General features: G+C 39.0%; 1 long non-coding RNA gene across 1 annotated transcript in view; it reads right to left on the bottom strand.

Annotated features, from left to right (window-relative positions):
- Positions 1 to 371: 371 nt before the first annotated feature.
- Positions 372 to 13,440, bottom strand: part of LOC116441227 — a 69,701-nt gene continuing 56,632 nt past the window's right edge. The window contains exons 8-10 of the long non-coding RNA XR_004238974.1: positions 9,563 to 9,799; positions 6,646 to 6,773; positions 372 to 5,707 (exon numbers count right to left, since the gene is read on the bottom strand). This is a non-coding gene — a long non-coding RNA (uncharacterized LOC116441227). The remainder of the gene's footprint in view (positions 5,708 to 6,645; positions 6,774 to 9,562; positions 9,800 to 13,440) is intronic.

The raw sequence follows: 13,440 nt of genomic DNA on the forward strand, positions 1-13,440 counted from the left end.
GATCTCTGCATCCCCCGTGGATCCCCAGGGGCTGCGGGTGGATCTCTGCATCCCCCGTGGATCCCCAGGGGCTGCAGGGGCACAGCTGCTTCCCCATGGTCCTCACCATGGCCTGCAGAGGCACCTCAGCTCCGGCACCTGGAGCACCTCCTGCCCCTCCTTCTGCACTGCCCTTGGTGTCACCGTGTTGCTTCCCTCACGTGTTCTCATCGCTTCTTCTTCTCTGACTGGAATCCAAAATCTTGTGACTTTGTTTTGATTTTCCTTTTAACTATGTCATCACAGAGGTGTTACCAACCTCTCTCATTGGCGCAGTTTTGGCCAGCAGCATGTCCATCTTCATTGGCTCTGCCGGACACGGTGGAAGCTTCCAGCAGCTTCCTCACAGGAGCCATCTCAGTGGCCCCCCTGCTACCTAAAACCAGGCCGTGCCAAACCTATACACAGGGAAAAGTGGACTTCTAGCACAAACTTCTAGCACAGCTCCATGATCTTTTGGCTTATTGCCTTTCCCTAGAAGGAAGAATTGTCTGATCACACAGACACCTGAGCAGTTCTCCCCAGTAGTGTGTGCTCACACATCTCCTGTGCATCACACCCATCTCAGTCTGCTGGGACTGCCACTTACACAGAAGTGGTGAGGAGACAAAAGCTAAGTATAAATCTTAGAGACAAGTAGGACAGAAACATTTAAATCTACTTATTAAACAACTACATCAGTGGCTGCTATTTGCCAGTTCTTTATCTCTGGTGCGTTTATCCAGAGAGATGGATTTAATCCCTTAGAAATGCTCCTGATCTCAGCACCTGAACCAGAATTTAAAGGTGTGATTTTCAATCAGGTTATTTAGTGTAATCCAACCAAAACTTAAATGCAAAAATGATAATTTTATTTTTGTTTTTTATCTACAGCTCCCAGCACTGTAGATAAAACCTAGATACAACCTTTAGGGGAAGATGCATTTATGTTTGGTAAATACATCTTACACACTTATTTGTTTTCTCATGTGCTAATAAATCATGCTAGTTCAAACACTTCTGCAGTGACACAACCACTCAAAGAGGAGCTAGACCAGTACAAGAGCAGTGTTTTGTGCAACCTTTAGGATTTCAGGTCCAGTAGTTAGAAAGAGTTGTAATTATTATAAACCCCAGCAGAAACACACTCCTGAGTATACTGGGCCACTCTTACTGTACAACAACATCCAAATCTCCATGCCTATGATCAAACACTGCAACAGAAAATCAAGTACTAATAACAGGGATACTATTTGGACTTACCATATTTTCCTGGCTAGCAGACTAATGCCATTGTCCTTATGGAAAATTATAGAGGTTTAATTAAAGCTACCATGTTTTAATAATGGACTTCTTTAATAGAAAAGCTGTTTTGGAAAAGGACAGTCAGTTTAAATGCCAGTCTGTGTCTGGGACCTTTATAAAGTTCTTTTATACTTAATACTTGTAGCCAAAACAACAATCAAGCCTTTGTTAATAATCTCCCTGCAACAGAAGAATAGCAGTGAAACTGTAGAAGTTAACTCTTTTATTCTATATCCTATTATTGATTCCAAATTCAAAGCTTTTTTCAGCTATAGCAAAATAATAACCTTCAGTGGATGGTATACCTCCACAGAAAGCAGTCAGAATCTGACCATCTAAGCCAAGATTTGAGTAATCCCAAACTGTTTGCAGGACTAATCAAAGTAGGCTAGAGAGAGAAAATTACTACTGGCTATCCCGATTTTAAGAAATACCTGTCTTAACAACAGTATTATATGCTATAATCAATATACTGATAGGTAATTAGAAATCAGTTTGTGTAAGACTCTAATTCTGAATGATAAGACAGTATCATTGGGATACAAATATGCTGAAAGTTAGGATGATTCAAAAATGTACATCTGCAACTACCTGGAGACTGACATACAAAAGGCTCCAACATCTAGAAACTCCTCATATCTCCTGCAGACTTTCTAAAGCCTGCTTGCCCTAGAACGAAGAACACTGTGCAATACCACTAAGTGAAGTCTAAAAGCAGTTTCAATCTCTGCTTCCTATCAACCAGCGATTGTTTTTACTTCAGTTTATCTTAATTTATTTCCCTGTATCTTCTCTTTTCCTTGGTCTCCCTCTGTCTTTCATTCTCCCGCCAAGAATGGAGAAGACTAATTTTATTTTAAATTTACTTTTTGATAGAAAATTGCTTCTCTCTGCTGTTCATTCCATTCCATTGAACCATTCTCATCCTGATAGTCTGACAATATAGTTATTCCCATACACTTCCCTCATGTGGGATTGTGTTTCCAATAAGTCTCCCAAAAGCACTGTAATATTTACTAGCACACATTTTGTCACACATTAAATGTGTGATTGTATTTATATTCAAGCCTTTTGCACATACACATCTATGCAGACCTTGAAAAATATTGCAAGCTTTTTTCTTCAGCTTTTTAGCAATTTGACCCTTTTGGTGTTGCCTGCTTTAAATCCCAGTATGGCCCTGTTTTCATCCATATCGTTATAAAAACAGAAGAGAAACCTTAAAATAACCAGATGCAAAACACACCAACCAAAACATTCCTCTAGTTAGTTGGAAGAAAAGCATTGAGATACAGATAGGTAGATAGATAGATAGATAAGTAGATAGATAGATAGATACACAGATTCTGAATTACATCTTAACTAACTTTTATTACCATCCCTATTAGCAGTATGATAATTTATTTACCTTGAAAAGAAGCAAGGTGATTTAGTCTCTGGGGTATTTATAGATATCAATAATATTAACAATTCTTTTAGATAAACTTTTTTTAAAAGTTAGTCTTAAATGCAGTCATATTATATGTAGGATTTATGTGAGGAACGCACTAAGAGCAAAATGTGACAATAAAATTATGTCAATTGTTTAAAATAATTTTAAGTTAAACTGAAGTTCCAGTCTGATGACTGTTTGTTCAGTCATTCTTCCTTAGCTTTCAGAACAGCAGCTCTTCACAGGTGGGCAGTATACAGGCTTTAATATCTAGAAACACATAGAAGAATTGTATGCAAAGTAAATAGAAGTCAATCTCAGTGGATGCCACAATCTAAATTTTAAAAAGTACATATTTCACAGCATCTTTTAAATCTTCCCCAATCCAAAGAGAATGTAGAGACTTGATTCCAAGACATAATAAAAGAAAGACAGCTTTAATGAATAAGCTTAAAATCAAGTTCTTAACTCATCTGATGGGTTACTGCATCCTTTGTAGGACTTTGGATGAGCAGACACCACCTTGCTGGAAGAGCAGACACCCAGAGTGGGTCATTTGGTTAGATAAGTCTTTTAAAAATGTGGTCAAAACACAACATTCAAGAAACAGGGCTGCCTGTATATAGACAGTGCTGCCAAGTTATATAACAGATATACACAGAGCAGCAGAATGAGCACATTTGGAAGGCACAGCAAAATGGTACTAAATTGTGCAAAGCTATTAGAACTGAACTTTTGCATTCTTTTCAGATTACTGAACCATGCATGGCTATTCAATTTTTTTCAATTACAACATTGTGCAGAGCTATATATTTCAAAGTGCTTCTCTAGGAACTAATATATAGTTCAACCAGGGTGGTATCCACAGTGTCACCACCAAGGGCAAATGGATAAAGTTACCAGAGGGAATTATTCTTTTGTGGCAGGTTGATTTAGTCTTTTTAAATGACAGCAGCTGAACAATCAACTCTTATTTGTTTCTGTTACTAATAGGGAGGTGTTAGGCAGGTCAGCCTTGCAATAAAGATTTTCTGTGAGAAGAAACTGCCAGTCTTGATAACAAAACTACAACATTGATAATGGTAAGTAGAAAGACCAAGCAGTCTCTGAAGGTGTTTGAATCCATCATTGAAAGTAATCTATCTGCTGTGTTTAGGGGCATTGCTTTAGTCAGCAAAACCAATATTTATTTTCCTTACAGTTAATCAACTCTAAAATTAATTTGAGACTGATGTTTGAGAACAGAAACAGGGACTCCAAAACCCAAGGGATTTGTAGTAAGTGCATATAACACTAAAAATAAGCCCTAATAGCTAGGTATTTGAGAGAAATAACTTACCTCTATTTACATATTGGAAAAACAACCATAATGTTGCATACAGAGCATGCAGCGCAATGCCCTGCCCCTGGGCCAGCAAATATCAACTGGCAAAAATAAACCTAAATTAAACTCTGTAGGATAATCACAAACAGATCATCAAGGCAGTGGTTGCCAGTTCACCAACAGCTTGGGATGAACCTTAACTCTAATTGAACTTACTGTAACCTGGAAATTCCCAGTCCTGAAGGCTGAGGTTGCTCCCCAGGAGCACCGAGGCTAGCTGTGCTGCACGGCCTGCATGGAGGGAGGGAGGGAGGGAATCCAGCTGCTCTGCTGGGGTCCAGCATGCCTCATCCCTTCCTGCATGGATTGGGCTGCAGCTCCCATCCAATGGCCATGAGAGTGGGTATCAGGCAATGTTTCTGTGTGGGAGCACTGTGGGGCCAGCAGAAGTTCTTCAGGTGAAACCAAGCTCATGGAAAAGCCTAGCAGCCCTGCTCAGCTCTCAGGAGCAGTCCTCTGAGCAAGGCTGGGCCTCAGAAAACCTCACCCCATGCTAGCAAGTTGAGCCAAATTCCTCCATTTCCTTGGCCAGTGGAACCCAAATTTGTCACCATGACACCGCAATTCGGCCGCTTGGTCTATGAGAAACGCACCTACCATCAAAGGTAGTCCTCAGACCACTTCTTACCCTGCAGGGAACATTCCTGTTACCTGAAAATGAGTTCAAAGGCTACAGTTGGGTAAGTCCCTTGTATTTCCAGTGAGGATACCCTCTTGATGTGGTTGACATAGTTTTGGTCGAGTAAAAGATACTTTTTCCCCCAAACGCAATTACAAATTTTGTCATCATCAACTTTTTACTCATTTATGCCAAGAGACCCATGTGTTTACATTTCACCTGTTGTTCCCTCCAGCCTTTCCTGAAAGCCCCAGTCTGTTGACCCCATCTCCACACTGTCTACACCTAAACTGAAAGTGTTACACTGAAACTGCCCTGCAAATAGACATCGCGACATTAAACACAGAGTGGTGTTTCTCAACCTGTGTTCTCCTTTGTTTAGAAGTTTTGTACCTACTTCAGACTCAGAGGAGGCTCCTGCATCATGTTTGATGCAGCTATGCAGTTTGGCTGAATAGCAGCTCTTGGCTCTGTATTCAGTCCTTGCCCTGGTTACACCTCCAGCCAACAGTTAGCAAACTGTTTCCAGATTAATTTATCTCCTTGCCTAGTGTTCAGTGCTCCCCTGAGGAACTGCCCTTGTTTAGCGCCACTTTCATCACTCCCCCTCCTACCTGCTGTGCATTCTCCATGAACACTTCCAAACTCTCTCCAGGTGATGGTAGTTTCTCCAGATCCTAACCCCCCCTTCCAAATGTCAGGCATCACTGGGACTCAAGATTGCAAAAAAAACAAATGACAAGTCTTGGGCTTCACCTGCCTTGGGATTTTCTGCCTTTTCTTTGTAATAGTTTAGATTCACCAAAATATCCACACAGGCATCCTGGTTTTTCTCCAGAAATTTCTTCTGAGGTCTGCCCAGCAAACTCTGAATACACTTCCTTGGGACCTCTTTCAGACCAGTATTCCTCTCTCAGGTTTTTCTTCCCAATATTGATGTGGATGCCACCTGCAATTGCTCAGGGCAAAGGAGATATTGTTAAAGAACTGCTTCATTCCATTAAATCAGTTTCTAACTGATTGCAAACCGAGTTTGCCCATCACACAATGGGCTGTAGCAAAGGCCACCATTCCCTGTAACCACCAAATGTTCTACCACCACAGTGACTAACGGGGTGAGGTCCTTTCCCTTTCCTGCCTTTTGAGAATAAATGTTCCCTGCTCTCATAAGACATCCCTGTGTTGTGTATGTCATTCCATCCAGGGTTAGCTGGAACCTGGGAAGAAGAAATGAAGCAGACATTTATTTAGGAATGATGCATTCTTCACACATATTTCTGAATGGTGTGCACAGAATCTATTCTGTTTTGGCATCCTCCTTTTTTTATTTTTATTGTTTTAGGTGGTTTTAAAACAAAGGCTCTGTTTGGGGCTTGAAAATAAATGGCATTTCAGTGAATCACTTGCGAATCCTAGGTCGTGCCCAGGACTTGAAGGATTACATCAGGCTGGAGAGTGTTGGACTATACTGGGTTAAAAAAAGATGATGTGAAAATCAGTTGGGCTTAAATGGCTGAATAAAGAGAATTGTATTATTCACATCCATTTTAAGAGCCTGGCCTTACTGGACAGACTTCATTCAGAGGGGTTTTAGAGGTATGGTGGACAGAGCTCAGTTATAACAAATGGCACAAGCAGCAGAGGCTGAATAGGCATGGCCCAACATGGTGAGCCACCATTCCCTGTCTGCTGAGCTGTGAAGCAGGAGGGGCATCATTTCTATTTAGTGGTTGTAAATAAACTGGCCAAAGTGAAAGAAAACCAAAGCCAAAAGTGAAAGCGTAGGATGAAAATAAGATATAAATAGTGAGAACAATTGAACACTGGAGATTTTATTGCTTGTTAATGGATATAACAAACCCAAATATGTGACAGACTAGAGCATACCTGATGCTTAATTGTAGATCCATGTACTTTCCAAAGGCTGGGAAAAGCCACTGTAGATGTATAGCACTATTGTAGTTTTTCTTTTTAAAGCAATTGAATTGCACCATGAAGAAATGTTAACCTAAAAACTAAAATTTATAACAGAATTAATAAACTAAATTTATACAGAGAAAAGAGTGTCAGTCTGGGAGCTGAATTTACTGCAGTCTCCTAAAGGGAAGATCTCTGAAACCAACCCCAAATTTCATTTAAGTATTTCTGTCATATTAAAGTACTTTACAAGGCGTTACCCCATCCAACTGAAGTTCACATACAAATGATGTAATTTGCAGCAACACTTAAAGGAAAAACCCAAGAAATTGTTTCAGAGGCATTTTATGAGAGCCTATGTATCAGAAATGCAGGTGATAATAATATACTGTAATTGCTGCATGCTTTTCTGAAATTCTCAAGGGTCAGTAAAACACTGACCAAGGTGTGACAGCATAGCGAAGGTGTCACAAGGCAAGCTCAGGAGTAACTTTACAGTGCATTAATCATTGTCTTCCCCTAAGGAACAGAGCTTTCCTCCTCAGAGCTTCACACAAAACGACACTGTTGCCTGTAAATGGGACTTTTTGGAGTGGCTACAGGTAGGAGAGGTTAATGAGCAGACACCTAAATGCTGTTCTTACCATCCCTGATCATGAGATCATCTTACTGGATTATCAATTCTTTTGTTAATTTTTCAAATTAGGCTAGCACACCAATTTTTTTTTTTAATTTAAGTTGACAACACGGCATTTATCCCATGTAGAATGGTCTTTTTAAGGTCTGCAATATGGACATTCATTCTTCTCAGTGAGAGTTGTCACTGCAAGGACTCTTTCAGCATCACCCCAATAAAGGAATGGTCAAATATTACTCAGAGAAAGGTGCAGCAGGCCAGCCTAAGCCAAGCCTTCGAAGCACAGGTCTCTGGCCTTCCAAGAAATTCCCTGTCTACAAAGAAAAAGGATCACTGCTGTTTCCCAAGAGGGAGGCCTTCCTCCCACTGCAGTTCCAGGGGTGCAAGAGGGAAGGAATGAGAAGGGGGGCAGGAGAAGCACTCAGGGTCCGTAGGATATAATGTGCTTCAGGCTCCAAAAATCCATAATTTGTCCCTTGATTCCAGTCTCTCAATTCATATCTGTAATTTCCATGAGCAAAATGTTTGAGATATTTGCAGTAAGCTCTTTTTCACATTTGGCTATTAAATTAATTGACAAAAAAAACATCCAAATTGCACCGGATGCTTCCTCAACATGCAGTGGGTGTTTCTGAAAAGGGACACCAACTTGCTGTACCTTGATATATAGAACTCTTTCCATTAACACTGTGCTTCAACAGTGATGAATACATTTTATGGCTGGCCTACATGAAAAAGACTTATTGTTACATGAACTGTGCAAAAGAGAATATGCATTTCTACCCTCTGTGCTTCACTAAAAAGACAAAACCAAATTGGTTACATGCCTTAATAAATGCAAGAAGGTATTTAATTCTAAGTAATTCAAAATCTATACAGCAAAAGGTCTGGAAAATCATCACATAAGGTACTTCAGAGCAATATTTACATAACTGTTAGAAACTGTATATTGTTTATAGAAATATTCCTTTGCCACAGAAAACTAGCTCACAGCTAAAAACCAACTGAAGGGAAGTTATCTTAATTTGTCTGGGTTGCTTTTTCTTTTAGTATTGCCTTTCTTTTTATTAATAAAACAGATCTTTCCTGGCAATTCCTACTTCTGTAATTTATTTTTAAGACTACCAGACCTGTAGTCTGGTAGTCTTAAATAGTTATCCAGGGGTTTAAATAAAAGGAAAATGATCTCTGTGCCACTGAAACAACACAAATTTGTGGTCTGTGATACAGCTTTATTGATTGGAAACTCTCCCAAAGCTAGAACATGAATTACATTTCATTTTGCTAACTAGAGGCAATAACCAAGATTAAAATAATCAAAATTAATAATCAAAATAATTAGCTAGATTTAAAATCATTTAGGAGAACAAATTCCAAGTTTTTTGATCCTAGGTTAAACATTAGTCTGTGATGTCACACAGGTTGAACAAACCACAGTCACGAAACATTTCACTGTTTGATTTTTTTCTCCTAGCACAACACATTGGCTTCCCTGGAAACTGCAGCACGGAGCGTGATGTTGTGTTCCTCAGAGTGAGGAAGTGTTCTGATTGACTGATGATCATTTTAATGTGGCACTTTAATCTAGTTAAACCACAGGGCTCAGGCAGAGCAGATGTTTAGTGTGTGCCTAAACTGACAGCCCTATCTCCTTTCAGCAAAAAACATCGACACTTCTATTCCACTTCCAGAATCTCCAGATACAGTATTTTAGGACACATCGACCCAGGCTGCAGCTAGGACATGACTGCATTCCTAGAAGCAATTAGATACAGTTTTCCTCATCTGGGCTTTGAAAAATCCCAATGCAGGCATTTCATTATAAACAAACATCTGGTCATGTCTCAGTAACAAAGAAAGATAAAGTGTTTTTGACAGAACTTTGCCCTCTGGTCAAACTTTGCTTTTCACCGGTGTCTTTCATTTATTCCTTTTGGAAGACTATTTGCACAGGCCTCTAACAGGATGTCAATAAGCAGATTCACTGATATGGAGAAAAGTGATTCAATATTCTGAGTATAGTTTTTAGAGCAAAGAAGGAAAATTGAGAGCCTGTAATAAACAAAAAGCAACATAATTGAGTACACCAGATCAAAGCTAATATGACATAGTAACAAGGGTTTTCTGGCTGCTTTCAGTGAGATCTAAACACAGTTATTTTCTTTTATTACAGGACAAAGGAAGGCTTCAAACATTAGTAGAGTGCAGCTAAAGTGCCATCCCTTCACTTTCTCAGCCATACTCTCTTACCATGCACATCAGAAGTTTCTTTCCTTGTTAATCACAGCAAAACAAGTTGGCACTTCAAAGTTCAGAAATAAATCCCATCTTTGCACGTTGAACTTTACATTCACCTTTTTGTCAGCTGGACAGGTATCTCAGAGGTCTCTGGTGAAGCTGAGGGAAGACACACAAGACAGCTACAGCCAGGGGTGCTGCTCTGACCAGGGAAGTGTTCTTCCATATATTAGTCCTCACCTCTGCTGCCTGAACCAAGAAATGAAAGGTAACCATAAGCCTCTGATTTGCTAAAAATTGTTCATTGATACAGCAATGCAGCAAGTGCTGACATTTTACTGACTCTCCTTCTTTATTATGTAGGTCAGATAGAAACCACAGCACTAGGGAAAAGAAAAAGAAAAAGAAAAAGAAAAAGAAAAAGAAAAAGAAAAAGAAAAAGAAAAAGAAAAAGAAAAAGAAAAAGAAAAAGAAAAAGAAAAAGAAAAATAAAAAGAAAAAGAAAAAAAAAGAAAAAGAAAAAGAGAGAAAAAGAAAGAAAGAGAAAGAGAAAGAGAAAGAGAAAGAGAAAGAGAAAAAGAAAAATAAAAATAAAAAGAAAAAGAAAAAGAAAAAGAAAAAGAAAAAGAAAGAAAAAGAAAAAGAAAAGGAAAAGGAAAAGGAAAAGGAAAAGGAAAAGGAAAAGGAAAAGGAAAAGGAAAAGGAAAAAGAGAGAAAAAGAAAAAGAAAAAGAAAGAAAAAGAAAAAGAAAAAGAAAAAGAAAAAGAAAAAGAAAAAGAAAAAGAAAAAGAAAAAGAAAAAGAAAAAGAAAAAGAAAAAGAAAAAGAGAAAGAGAAAGAGAAAGGGAAAGAAAAAATAAAAAGAAAAAGAAAAAAAGAAAAAGAGAAAGAGAAAGCAAAAGAAAAAAGAAAAAGAAAAAGAAAAAGGAAAAGAAAAAGGAAAAGAAAAAGAAAAAGAGAGAAAAAGAAAGAAAGAGAAAGAGAAAGAGAAAGGGAAAGAGAAAGGGAAAGAGAAAGAAAGAGAAAGGGAAAGGGAAAGAGAAAGAGAAAGAGAAAGAGAAAGAAAAAGAAAAAGAAAAAGAAAAAGAAAAAGAGAAAAAAGAAAAAAAGAAAAAGAAAAAGAAAAAGAAAAAGAAAAAGAAAAAGAAAAAGAAAAAGAAAAAGAAAAAGAAAAAGAAAAAAAAGAAAAAGAAAAAGAAAAAAAAGAAAAAGAAAAAAAGAAAAAGAAAAACTACTAAGCACAAAAGTTTCTCTGTTGAATATGCCTCTTTGGCTGCTTTCTTAACATCTATGTATAAATGCAGCCCAAAAAAGCAGTCTTTTTAATGCAAGTCCGTACTCTTCATGTCCCATGTGTTTGAGATATACCATCACATTTTGTTTGCTCTTTAAGAAACAAAGCACACAGTCTGCAGTAGCAGGTAGGCTAATGATAGTAATCAAACCAATCTCGGATAGGTAATTCTTGGAAGGGAAATACATTCCTCTCAAAACAGCAAATTATTTTCTTTGCCCACCCTTCTCCCAAGAGAATGGATAACAAAATTCTTGCATTGGCATGTTGTATAGATTTCTCTCCTGGGCTCTCTAAACAATACTTTATAAGAGGTTGTCCACATGTACTGCAAATACAACTGCTTTTACAACTAAGCTACTACCAGAACATAAATGATAAGCAAGTTTCTTACATGTATTCCTGACACTTTTCTTTAGAAAAAACAAATTTTGCTAACAATGAAAACTGATATTTTAACAAGAGGTGATTCAGCCTTTTGGAGCTCAGGGAACATCCTGTTATCTATAATATTACACTGGTCTGCAGGTTAACAGCTCATATTGAACTCTAAGTGACTTAAAATAAAACAGCTTCCACAAGCTCCCCTGCATAAACAGGAAGAAAGAAAAAAATCCACCTATCTACATAGACTGAGGTCCAGTACTTCTCCATAGAGTAATGTCCAGTCAGGATTTGGGGGTTCAGCTAATTCTGCACAGATGTCCACTCACACAGTGAATTAACATTAAAGCTCATACAGTAGCAAAGCAATTTAATTCCATGACTTGGAGTTATTATTCTCACTGAGCTGGACTTGGAGACCACGAATGTTAATACCACTGCAGGGCTGGTTGCTCTCTGCCCAGATGTGCTGTTTATCTTTGGTATCTAGCACAGCACAGAATATGGAGAGCTGACCAGGCTCAAACAAGCAAACACATGGGGAAGAAAAGCAGCTTGGCTCCAGCAGCCTGGATCCCTGCATTTGCTGTATTCACCCCTGTGCTCTGGCAAAGACCTGGCTGAGCACAGTGGTGTGGGAGATCTGACTACGGCACATCAGATAGCGCATTTCCAGCCAGTTGTGGTAGATCCAGATTACTGCAGTGTGCAACATCCTGCATCACCTTACAGCCCTCTGATGTTACACTGATGGGCACCAGCTGAGAGCCTCAAACTTGCCTCTGCAAGCCCTTTTATGTCTGTAGGTATGGAGGCAGGAACACACCTTCCACCACCACATCCAGCACAGCTGACAGCAAGTGCTATTTCCTGTCTGGAAACACAGAGGCTATCACATTAGTTAGCTAAAGCTGTAAAGCTCCAAAATTGCAGCCAGACTTCAATATGTCCTACAGAGGGTCTCAGGTGTGCAGTAACCCACCTCCACCGTTCCTGAAGCACGTAAATGCATTAATCCATAGGGCTGATCCACTCCTGAAATAGCACTGCAATACCTCCATTCCCATAAACTGTTGCAAACTGAATTAAAATGCAGCTGCTTCAGAATGCTGTCTCAAAGAGAAGAATCTATTTTTAAAAGGAAAACATACTCTTTCCAAGCGTATTCTACCCACATAAACAGACTTGTAGCCTCGAAATTCTCCCTTCATCTTCGTTGCTCTGTTTAGCTGTTCAGCATCTGATCATAGAGCAACTATCAATAAACTTCGGAGCATTCCCTTGAATTGTTTGCTCATATCTTCTTAGTTTATGATCACCTTTCCTAGCAGGCACCATAAATTAACCTGCTTTTCTACTAAATAGCCCATCAAACTGCGATATGCCCAACAGGGATTACCAGACTTATAGCTACCTCATCTTGTCTGAGCATCTTGTCTGAATGGGTTTCTTTTGCCCTAAACAGAAAGCCCTGTTGAAAGCCTTATTGGGACAAAAAGTCTTCACACTGTCTACTTTTGTCACAGCTCTGCTTGGACAGAAGAAACACCACCAGGTGAATGGGGGTGAATGATCACTACATCTTGCTCTTCCAAGGGCTCCTTTTCCTGCCAGGGGAAGCCTCTTAAAGCATTCTAGCTGTATCAGACTTGCCATCTGCCTCAACAAGCTAGCCTTTAAATTAATTTGTCAATCCATCTACATCAGCAACATTTATTTCATTAATTGGAAGAATTAGCCCTTTGTAGCAAGTTGAAGGCTGTGAAGCCAAAATATACTGTACTTTCTCCCAAGTGACCCAGAGACCCTTGGATGAACTCTTGGGGTGACATTAAAATGAATAGTTATATTTAAAAAAATAGCGTTTTAATGTTTATTTAACATAGCTACCTTCCCAAAAAAAGGAACTTTCAACATTTTTTAACATCTGGTTGCCTTATTTTTTAGTTTGTTTCTCCAGTGGTATGAGCAGAACGTCTTCAATTTAGAGAAGACAAGTCTGTATTCTTAGCCACATGGATGCTCTCAGGTTACAGGCAGAGTGGAGGAGGAGAAGATATATAAATTCCTTTAGAAATTATTTTAGGACTGAGCTATTAAATTTTAGAGGGCCAAGTCCTACTGTCCATTATGCAACTGTGATCAGCGAAGCTTGTCTGGAGCTACAGTTGTGTGCACAATACCAGTCACACCAGATGCTGCTGCATTTTAAG

The sequence above is a fragment of the Corvus moneduloides genome, chromosome 3, assembly GCF_009650955.1.
Source record: "Corvus moneduloides isolate bCorMon1 chromosome 3, bCorMon1.pri, whole genome shotgun sequence".
NCBI classification, from domain to species: Eukaryota; Metazoa; Chordata; class Aves; order Passeriformes; family Corvidae; genus Corvus; species Corvus moneduloides.